The sequence below is a fragment of the Buteo buteo genome, chromosome 1 (assembly GCF_964188355.1).
Source record: "Buteo buteo chromosome 1, bButBut1.hap1.1, whole genome shotgun sequence".
In the NCBI taxonomy this organism is placed as follows: domain Eukaryota; kingdom Metazoa; phylum Chordata; class Aves; order Accipitriformes; family Accipitridae; genus Buteo; species Buteo buteo.
In genome coordinates, this window is record NC_134171.1 from 80,198,545 (window position 1) to 80,207,302 (window position 8,758).

The 8,758-nt window shown below is 43.7% G+C and overlaps 1 protein-coding gene across 2 annotated transcripts in view; it reads right to left on the reverse strand.

Annotated features, from left to right (window-relative positions):
- Positions 1–6,078, reverse strand: part of USP53 (ubiquitin specific peptidase 53) — a 41,041-nt gene extending 34,963 nt beyond the window's left edge. For both annotated transcript variants that reach the window (XM_075037375.1, XM_075037366.1), the window contains exon 1: positions 5,963–6,078. The gene's annotated coding sequence lies outside the window, so the exon portion shown is untranslated. The remainder of the gene's footprint in view (positions 1–5,962) is intronic.
- Between the last annotated feature and the right edge of the window lie 2,680 nt (positions 6,079–8,758).

Below are 8,758 nucleotides of genomic sequence, written 5' to 3' on the forward strand. Positions count from 1 at the left end.
CTGCAAGAATTTAATAAAAAATGGTTCAGGATTAGCTCTGTATTACTGCCACATTACATGAAGATGCTTGCTGTTTAATTTCACATCCACAAAGTTCTGAATACAAACAATTTCAACTATCACACCAGGTAAGCGAATACAATCTTATTCTAATGACCTGCAGAATATATTCATTGCACAGTTTTCATATGTGGGCCAGATATTCATTTTCCAAAGCACTGTGATATTATATTCATATGGCCTCTATTAACTACCCGCAACATTAGTACACCTTTTCCTGAAAATATAAATACAACAGTAGACAGATCAGAAGCAACTACTTAAAAATTATTTCATGCAACCTTGTCACATTACTCTTTCTATAAATGCATTCTTTAAACTGCATATGTCACACTAAACACACCCCCCACAGCAGTTCAAACGTGTCAGGTATTTAAGAAAAAACAAGAAGGGCATATCACAAAGGTATTCCTTTTAAAAGATCTCTCTGTACTTCTACTACTCAACTAGAACTTCACACCAAATGGGCACTCTAGTCCCTTTGTTTTATCTACTACTCCTTCTCTCCCAAAACGGTCACAGTCAACCCACAGAACAGACAGTAGCTGTGAAATAATACTATCTTGACACACAGTTCTCTGGCCAACATGACTCGTAAGTCCTAGTCTGGAGTAGGAAGTTCCACTACCCTTTCTTACTCCACTAATACCCTGTATCAAATACTATGGTGCATAGCTTCTTACTCACTAGTGAGAGGGGCACTGTAGGCAAGCCTTCCAATGGTGCCATAAGCAATGGGATTAACTTCTGTCATCCATTTGTCATGACAGCCTCTCCCTAAGGAGAGGAAGTCTGTAGTAGTATCTTGTTTTGAAATTTACATTGTACAAATACCTTAAAGTTTGGTTTTGTTTAAAAAATAAAAAAAAAAAAAAAGAGGAGGGAAAAAAAGCCAAGATCAACAAAAACTATTGTGGAAGACACTGCAAGGATGTATGCTCTTTAGTCACAGCAAGTTTTTCTGGATTTGGACCATCCCCCAAAAGTATTATTCCTCTGCTGACAAGCCTACCCTCATTGTAGATTGTTCCATAAACCAGAGAAGTGATGCTGCTGATCAGCCTTGGTTCCTTTCTCCTCCTGTAACATTTGGTTAAGCTTTTAGATGACTGGGACTCAGACCACTGACTCCCTTAACTTAAATTCAATACTGTATAGGACTATAATTAGGAATTGAAGACTGTTCTTACAGTCTGTGGTAAGCCAGTGTTGCTAAGAGTACTGTACCATTTATTAGCCACTGGGGTTTACCAGTTCTTTGTAAGTTCTTAGCTTGACAAAGGTGTGGGTGACTGAGGATAGATCATAAGTCATTAAATCATATAGAGTTTTCAACAGGTGCAATCTTTCAGCAAAACAGTTATTTCACATAGTGTTCTTGACCTACTACATAAGATTTTTAGCAGCTGAGAGTTAAAGAAATATTCTTACCCTTCAGACTGAAGGGCAATTTTGGATGACTGTTTTCAACCAAATACACTATACAACGGTTATGAACTCTCAAACCAACTATTTATCATCCTCAGTTGATCTACCTTGCCTAATTTCAGTCACTGTTCTTCAGTCATCAACGACCTCATCAAGCACCTGGCTACCCTCAGTTGTGCAGCCTTACAGGACAAAATAAATGCCTGTCACAAATTTCTGGCACTTGCCTTTATATCTTTCAGAACAACAAATACACTAGTCAGCAAAAACGTGTGTTATCACCCATTTTGTCGGTATACCCTAGCACATAAGTAACTGCAGCTGGCGCAGTCTTTTCAACGTAAGAAGTAACATCACTAAATTAGCTTAGAAATCAGTGCAGTTACTATTTTACCCAAGCAAATCACTTTCTACAAGCACATGTGGGTTTAGGCATCTTTGATAACCAATTAGATAAAACTGATGAGATAAACAGTTGGTCTTGTGAATACTGAAACTATCAATGCCTGGCTCCTGATAGTTTTACGTCTCACAGGTGAGTTACCACACAGTTTTCTCCCTAGTTGGGGTATATGCCAACTCTGCTCCTTACATCTTCTTACAAGGTCTCTCTCTTCCAGCCAGCTGCCTGTTTTCATGCACTCTGTAAGTACATAATCATCTTTAAGACTTCTATCCCTTCTGTCAAATTGGGTGGAAACCTGCCAATGGGTTCAAAAGTTGTAGACTATGTGTCTCTGAAATTTGGCTGAAGAGTCACTATTTACATCTTCTCAGCTTCATTTTGCAACTACTCAGTGTGTTGCGTAAATGACTAACGGCAAATCTTTCTCATTCCCAATGCTAAGGTTACTTTTAAGCAACACAGCTTTTTGCTTCTGCAGGCAGTTCACACCCATGTGCTGAGCCTGGCAACCCACCCAATGGTCTGACAACTCTGGTCAATCAATTTCTAAACTGAAACAAGTTATAACTTAGGAATTTAGATACAAGACAACAAAAATCTGGAAGAGTGATTAAACGTATTGCAAGGGAATAAACTTGTGACGGGAAACCACTAGAGTTTTCTGCAGTGAGCCAACATTATTAGGACTGTGGTTACTTTCTCCTCCTCAACAGGATAAAATCCATCAAAAATTGAACAACTTGCAATTGCAAGAATTTGAGTGTTTTCCACAGCTCAAAAGCTTGTCATTTAAAATTGCCCGTTTTTGTCAACAGAACAAAAATCTGATTTGTACTGTGACAATACTGGTGGTTGCAATGTTTTTTCCCCACAATTGAAAAATAAAAAACCCAAACCTGAAACAAAACAGTGAAGTTGCTTTAAAAATGTAGAAAGAGACTGAAATTTGAAATTAATAAACTCTTACATCCACTTCAGTGGGGCTGGCTCAATTTTTTTGGTCTCTGCACAAATCCTGTCCCCTTCCACATTTACTGTTGTGTTGAACTGTATATGTCAACAGATCTCATTTGGTGTAAGATACATCTCATGCTTTTCATAGTCACCACTCTGTCTTTGAAAATTATACTATTCACTTCAAAAGCTGTCAAAGAAATACGTTTACAAGGATGCAAATTCTCACTATATGAACCATCAGATAGAGAGACAAAATACTTCTTTAATAACACTTACTTGCAACACACATAACATGAAACAAGAACAACACTGTAAGACCAAAAAAATCCCCCAAAACTATCACATTCCCAGCAGTGACCATTAGCCTTGATTTTGTGGGCCATCTACACGTGTACCAGCCAGTGGTACTGGTCTGACACATTCCTTCTGCCTTCAGTCACTGACTCAAGAAGTCCTCAAGAGACAAAAGGGATATTTGACAGTTATCTCTTCTAGAAATTCTTCCAACCAATCTCTGATGATTTTAAAGCCAGCCTTTTTTCTATTTTAAAGACTTCTATTGCCTCTTCTCCAGCCCTTATCCACTTAGCTGTGCCTCATATGCCAAACCACTGCTCCTGCATGTCATACTTCTCTGTATCCTTTCAAGATAGGAGAACCAGAAGCGTAGATGCTGTCCCAGATGGCTTTTGTATGAGTATACAATTTTTTCTTTAAGCTGTTCCAATAAAAACTTTCCTGTTCACATCAAAACCAAAACAACAGGTTCACAGCTCAGCATCTCTGGGCTGTTACAACTAGAAACCAACTTTAGAAATAATTACAATGGGAACTCTGAGTAAAGATCTTAAAGAATACAAATTCCGAACCCATGACATGGGCCAGCACTTACAGTGAGTCATCACACAGTAACTACAGAGAAGATTTTTGTTTCTCCATCTTCCTCCTCCTTTACAAAGTGCTTTGTTCAAAGTTTACCATGTACTCTTTCTTGAGCCTCAAAAGAATTATCGTTACAACAATAATTCCCACAATTGCCTTTTTATCCCGGATTAACTGCCTGTCCAAACCGTAACCCTGCCTTTCAGTTTTCTGTGTAGATGTTTTATCGTTAACAGAAGTGCAAATACTGTTCCTTCCCAAAAAGCTTTCTGATTCCTAAAGTCACCAGGAAAAACTACATAACTGAGTTGCAAAGAATAGGAATATGAGCATCATCTTTAAGCCCACCCATATTTTATAGGCTTGACAGAAAAAAGAATGTCCTGAATCTTTACACTTCATGTATTTCTTCGCAAACAAATCTGTACAAACCTATCTACAAACACTTCACTCAGTCCACACATCTAAAATTCTGATTCAGTCCATCTCCCTGTTACAGCCTCAACCCATCACCATTTCACTTGGCCCCAACAAACTCCAACTTGTTTCCGCTTAAACCACAAGCATGTTTTTGAGGAACTCTTTGAATGGGTTTCATTCCCATTACTGTGTCCCTCAAGTGATTAAACAGTTTTATTCTATCAAGAGGCATTAACCAAGGAAAAATGACAAAGTGCTGCTACCAAGATCTTGGAAAGCAATGTAACTGAAACACATGATAGTGCTAATACTTTGACCCTGAAGTCCTAGGGGTCTCATACCCAAACAATTCTGTCAGTAGTACATCGTGCACACTGTACGACTGAAAAAGATTCTGCACTATCAAGTTTTGATATGAAAGTCAAGTGCATATTTTAGGTGTTTTTATTGTCAACATCCCACTGGTCCAGGATAATAACCTTTTACACAAGTAATTTGATATTAAAAAAAACCCCAACCAACCAGTAAACACATCTTACTTTGCAACAATTTGTTAGGGGAAAAAATGATTACATGCCATTTGATGAAGGTAATTTATATTCAGATTATAACATGAGCTCTCACTAATTTGATAGCTAAAATCACCCTTTCATTCTGCAAGAACAGAACAGTTAATAATAAGGTCAGTCAAGGCAATTTTCATTGCCTTGAGAAGAAAAGGGGATACTGCATCATCAATCAGGCACAAAACTATTCACACAATTTTTTGCTCTTAAAATAATCCTAGTAGCTTCAAAGTTAAGCAAGAGGGGATTTTGTCATGCCTGTGCAAAATAAAGCATTAAGTAGAAATATGTAAAACTCATGCTTATTTTGGGAAGGGAAAAACACATGTCAAGAGAACAAGAAGTATTTCCTCTGAAAAGCTGTTTTTAAAATATTTGCATTGAAAATCAAAGTAAGGGATAAACTTAAAACTTAGATCAGATGCTAAGCAGCCCATTTGCATGCATCTACCTACGTGCCTCTGAAACTCTGCTTGTATGAATACAGCAAATAACACAGCCTCCGAACACTGTAAACCGATTAAATTTCAAACAGCTCCATACTACCTGTACTGGCATTTCCTGTTCTAAACACTCTTTGAAAACACTCCAGAAAAACTCGCTGATGGGCATGTGACTACCACGTTAAACATTAACTTCACATTCTGCCTCTCGCAGAACCAACACGCGAGCTCGCAGCGTCTCGCCACGAAACCCGTGCCCGGCAGCCCACCCTTCTCCGCTTACACAACTCGCAGGGGCAGCGCTGGCAGCTCTCGTCCGTCCGTGTCCCCCCACCCCGAGCTGGTGGTGACCCTCACACCCACGCCGTCCTCAGGAGGGATTTAACCCCGGCAGCACACCCCGGCGGGCCCCGGCCAGGGGCCGGCCGCTCACCCACCAGCTCGGCGCGACGCCGTGAGGGGAGACGGCGGTTACCGCCCCAACGGCCGAGCGCGCGGCGGCCGCCCCTCGCCGGACGGGACCCCCCCCGCCACACCGGCCGCCGCCTGACGGGCCGGCAGCAGGTGAACGGCCCGCGCCGGTCCCGACGCCGCCGGTGGTGGTGGAGGGGGGGGAATCTCGTCCCGCCCGGCGCACCTCGCCCCGTCCCGCGGGGGAGAAAAGGCGGACCCCGCTCCCCCCTTCCCTAGCTCGGGACCACGGCCGCCTGGCCCCCGCCGGGGCTTGGGGCCGCCTTCTCTCCTCCCGCCCCGCCGGGGACACGACCCTGCCCGACCCCCGCCGGCACCCCCGGACTCACCTCCCGTCCCCAGCGGCTCCCGCGGGCGGCTCCTCTCTCGCCCCCTCCCGGCGGCGACTCCCGACGCGGCCCCGCCCTCACAACAACTTTTCCTCCCTCCCTCCCTCCTTCCTTCCTTCCTTCCTTCCTCCCTCCTCCTCCTCCTCCTCCTCCCGAGTCTCGCGCGCCGGCCAGCCCGGGGTGGGAGGCGGGGGCGGCCTCTCGCGCGCGCGCTCCTCCCTTTCCCTCTCCTCCCGCCCTCTCCCGCCCGGCGCCGCGCCTGCGCAATGAGGCGACCGGGGAGCGGAGACGAGGCGGCGGCGGGGGAGTGCGCGCGTCTTCCCGACGACAGCCCGGATCTTCCCGAGCGTGCCCGGCGCCAGGAAGAGGGAGGGGGCGCTGTGGGAAGACAGCCGGGGGGGTGTCGGGGCGGGGGAAGAAGCGCTCGAAGGCGATTGGAGGGATCGAGCCAATGACAGCGCCGTGCCGTCGCCTCCCGCTCTGGCCGGAGAAAGCCCGGTAGGTGGGCGTGGTCGCCGCAGCCGGCGTGAGGCTAGGGCTGCGCATGCGCGCTGAGTTGGGCGGGAGGGTTGCTCCCCCCTCAACGGTCCGTGCTCGAGGGCCCGAGGGCGTTACTGCGCCTCAGCGCCTCAGCCGGCGGGACGGGACGGGACGGGACGGGGAGGGCTGGGGCTCCCCGCGGCCTGCCGAAGGCAAAGGGCTGGGGGAGCTGTGGTAAGGTAAGGGGCTGCCGCAACACCCCCCCCCCCCCCCACCTCCTCCCTACCCGTTTTATCACTGGTTGAGAGAGCAGTTGTCCCAAGTGTAAAAGCCGCTGTGGCTGCGCCTGAGGTAACTGGGAGCAGCTCTCGAAGTCGTCCGGTTGCAGCCCAGGAAGCCTCTGTTGGGGCCGTTCCAAACCACTGGGTTTTCGAGTTAATAACCCGTTAAAAGGAACAAGGCAGCAGTTGCTTTTCCAGCAATTGTGTTCCAATGTTCACTTCAGGATATCTGTCTACGCCCATTGGCTTTACTTAAGATGCCCATGAAGTAGCACTGGTGGAGTGAGGGCAGCTTTTAAGCCCAACCCCAAACGAGTGTACGTAGGTCTCAAAGTTGCGTTGTGTTTGGGTTCCGTGTTGCCCAGAAAGATCCAATCTTGTATATCACCTGCCTGAGGGTCATTGCCCCAAAGCCCTGTTCCCTGCGATTTTTATCTGCTCTATTATTTTGGGGAGGAAGGGGTGTTTCCTTTTGTTATTTGCAAAAGGACTTAGATGTTGATGAATACTGGTATTTCTAGTTGCTCAAGTACCTTCTATTTTCACTATTATTATCATGTTCCTGGATAAACATGTAGATTTCATTAACACATTTCATTTCTAGTTTAGTAATGATATTTTAAGTATTACCACGCCCAACATCGGTCCTTAGCGCATGCTGCTGAATACAACTTTTTGTACTCTCTCTCTTCCAATTGCTTTTTCTATGGTCTTTCAGGATTGGAAAAGTGCTTATGTGTATACAAGCATGTTCCCTTTTCCAGTAGCATCTGCTGCAATAGTAAATTAAATAATGTCCCTGTAAGGTTCCCTTCCTGCATCTTCTTCAGGTCATCCAGATTGCAGTAATGTTTCACTCCAGAACCGTGGAACACAAGGTGCTGCATCAAATTAGTCTGCTGCCATGTTTAAATACTACACTTTTGTTGTTCTTGGGTCCATTTGCATTTAAAAAATCAATTTTAATCCATTCTTGATCAGATTATTTTTGGTAGTGTTTCTTCCATGTTGTTGCTAGTGTAAGAAGCCCACCGGCTAACACAATTTTCTCAGTTTTACTCTACAACATTTTTCATCAAGTGGCCAACTTTCCACTTCAAAAAAACCCCGAAATTCCTTGGGGAGATTTTCATTAAATTTTCCAGGCTCTTGTTATATATCTGGCCACAATTTTCAGTGATTTGGATAGTCATCTTATATTCAGAAGTTGGAGATACTTAATACAGGATTTGTATAAACTGTTTTTCCTTGAGATTTTCAGATGTTATGGCCAGTAATTGACATGTGTATACTTTTAAATTTTTAAACAGATACCATATTTGTTTGCCTCTTATTTTCTGAAAAGTTTCCTACATTTTGTGATTTTTGAAGGGAATTGAGTATCTGATTCTGTCATCGTCCTAAGATTCATACAATATATTGGCACAATGAGCATTCTTAGGTTTTTTTTGTGTAGTTCTTTCTTAGCTGTTTATTGATAGGTATTTGAATTTCTAGTTCTCAGTAGAAATTTTAAGATAAAAACATGTTAAAAGTTGGTGTGTTAACAAAACCGTTAAAAATCTGGTTTTGTGTTAGTGCATCTTGTTATTGTATACTTATAAAAAACATTCATCTTGTCATTTTGGTTAGTATCAGTTTAGGGCTTGATCCCTGCATTACTTCTTTGCAAAGCCAGTCAAGCAAAGGCATCCGTGAATCCCAAAGTAGGATTATGACCTCATTCTGATTATGTCCTCATTTTGATATTTTTGCTTCTCTGTGGACTCTGCTTTCTTGTTTGCCTCTGCCCTTTCTTCAGCACAGATTTTTTTTTCACTGTTAATCTTTTAGAAGTCCCTTAGGACTTAGATCGGTTTCTTCTATTCCTTTTTTCTCAGAGTAAGTGTAGTCTGTGAGCTTTAATTATGGTATATTTTAAGATTCTCTACCAGTGAATCTTAATAGAGTCTTCCACACAGTTCAGACAGAGAATGACACAGGTGCGGCACAGGAAGCCCTAAATGAACTGAAAGAAGAATTTTAAAATTAGAAT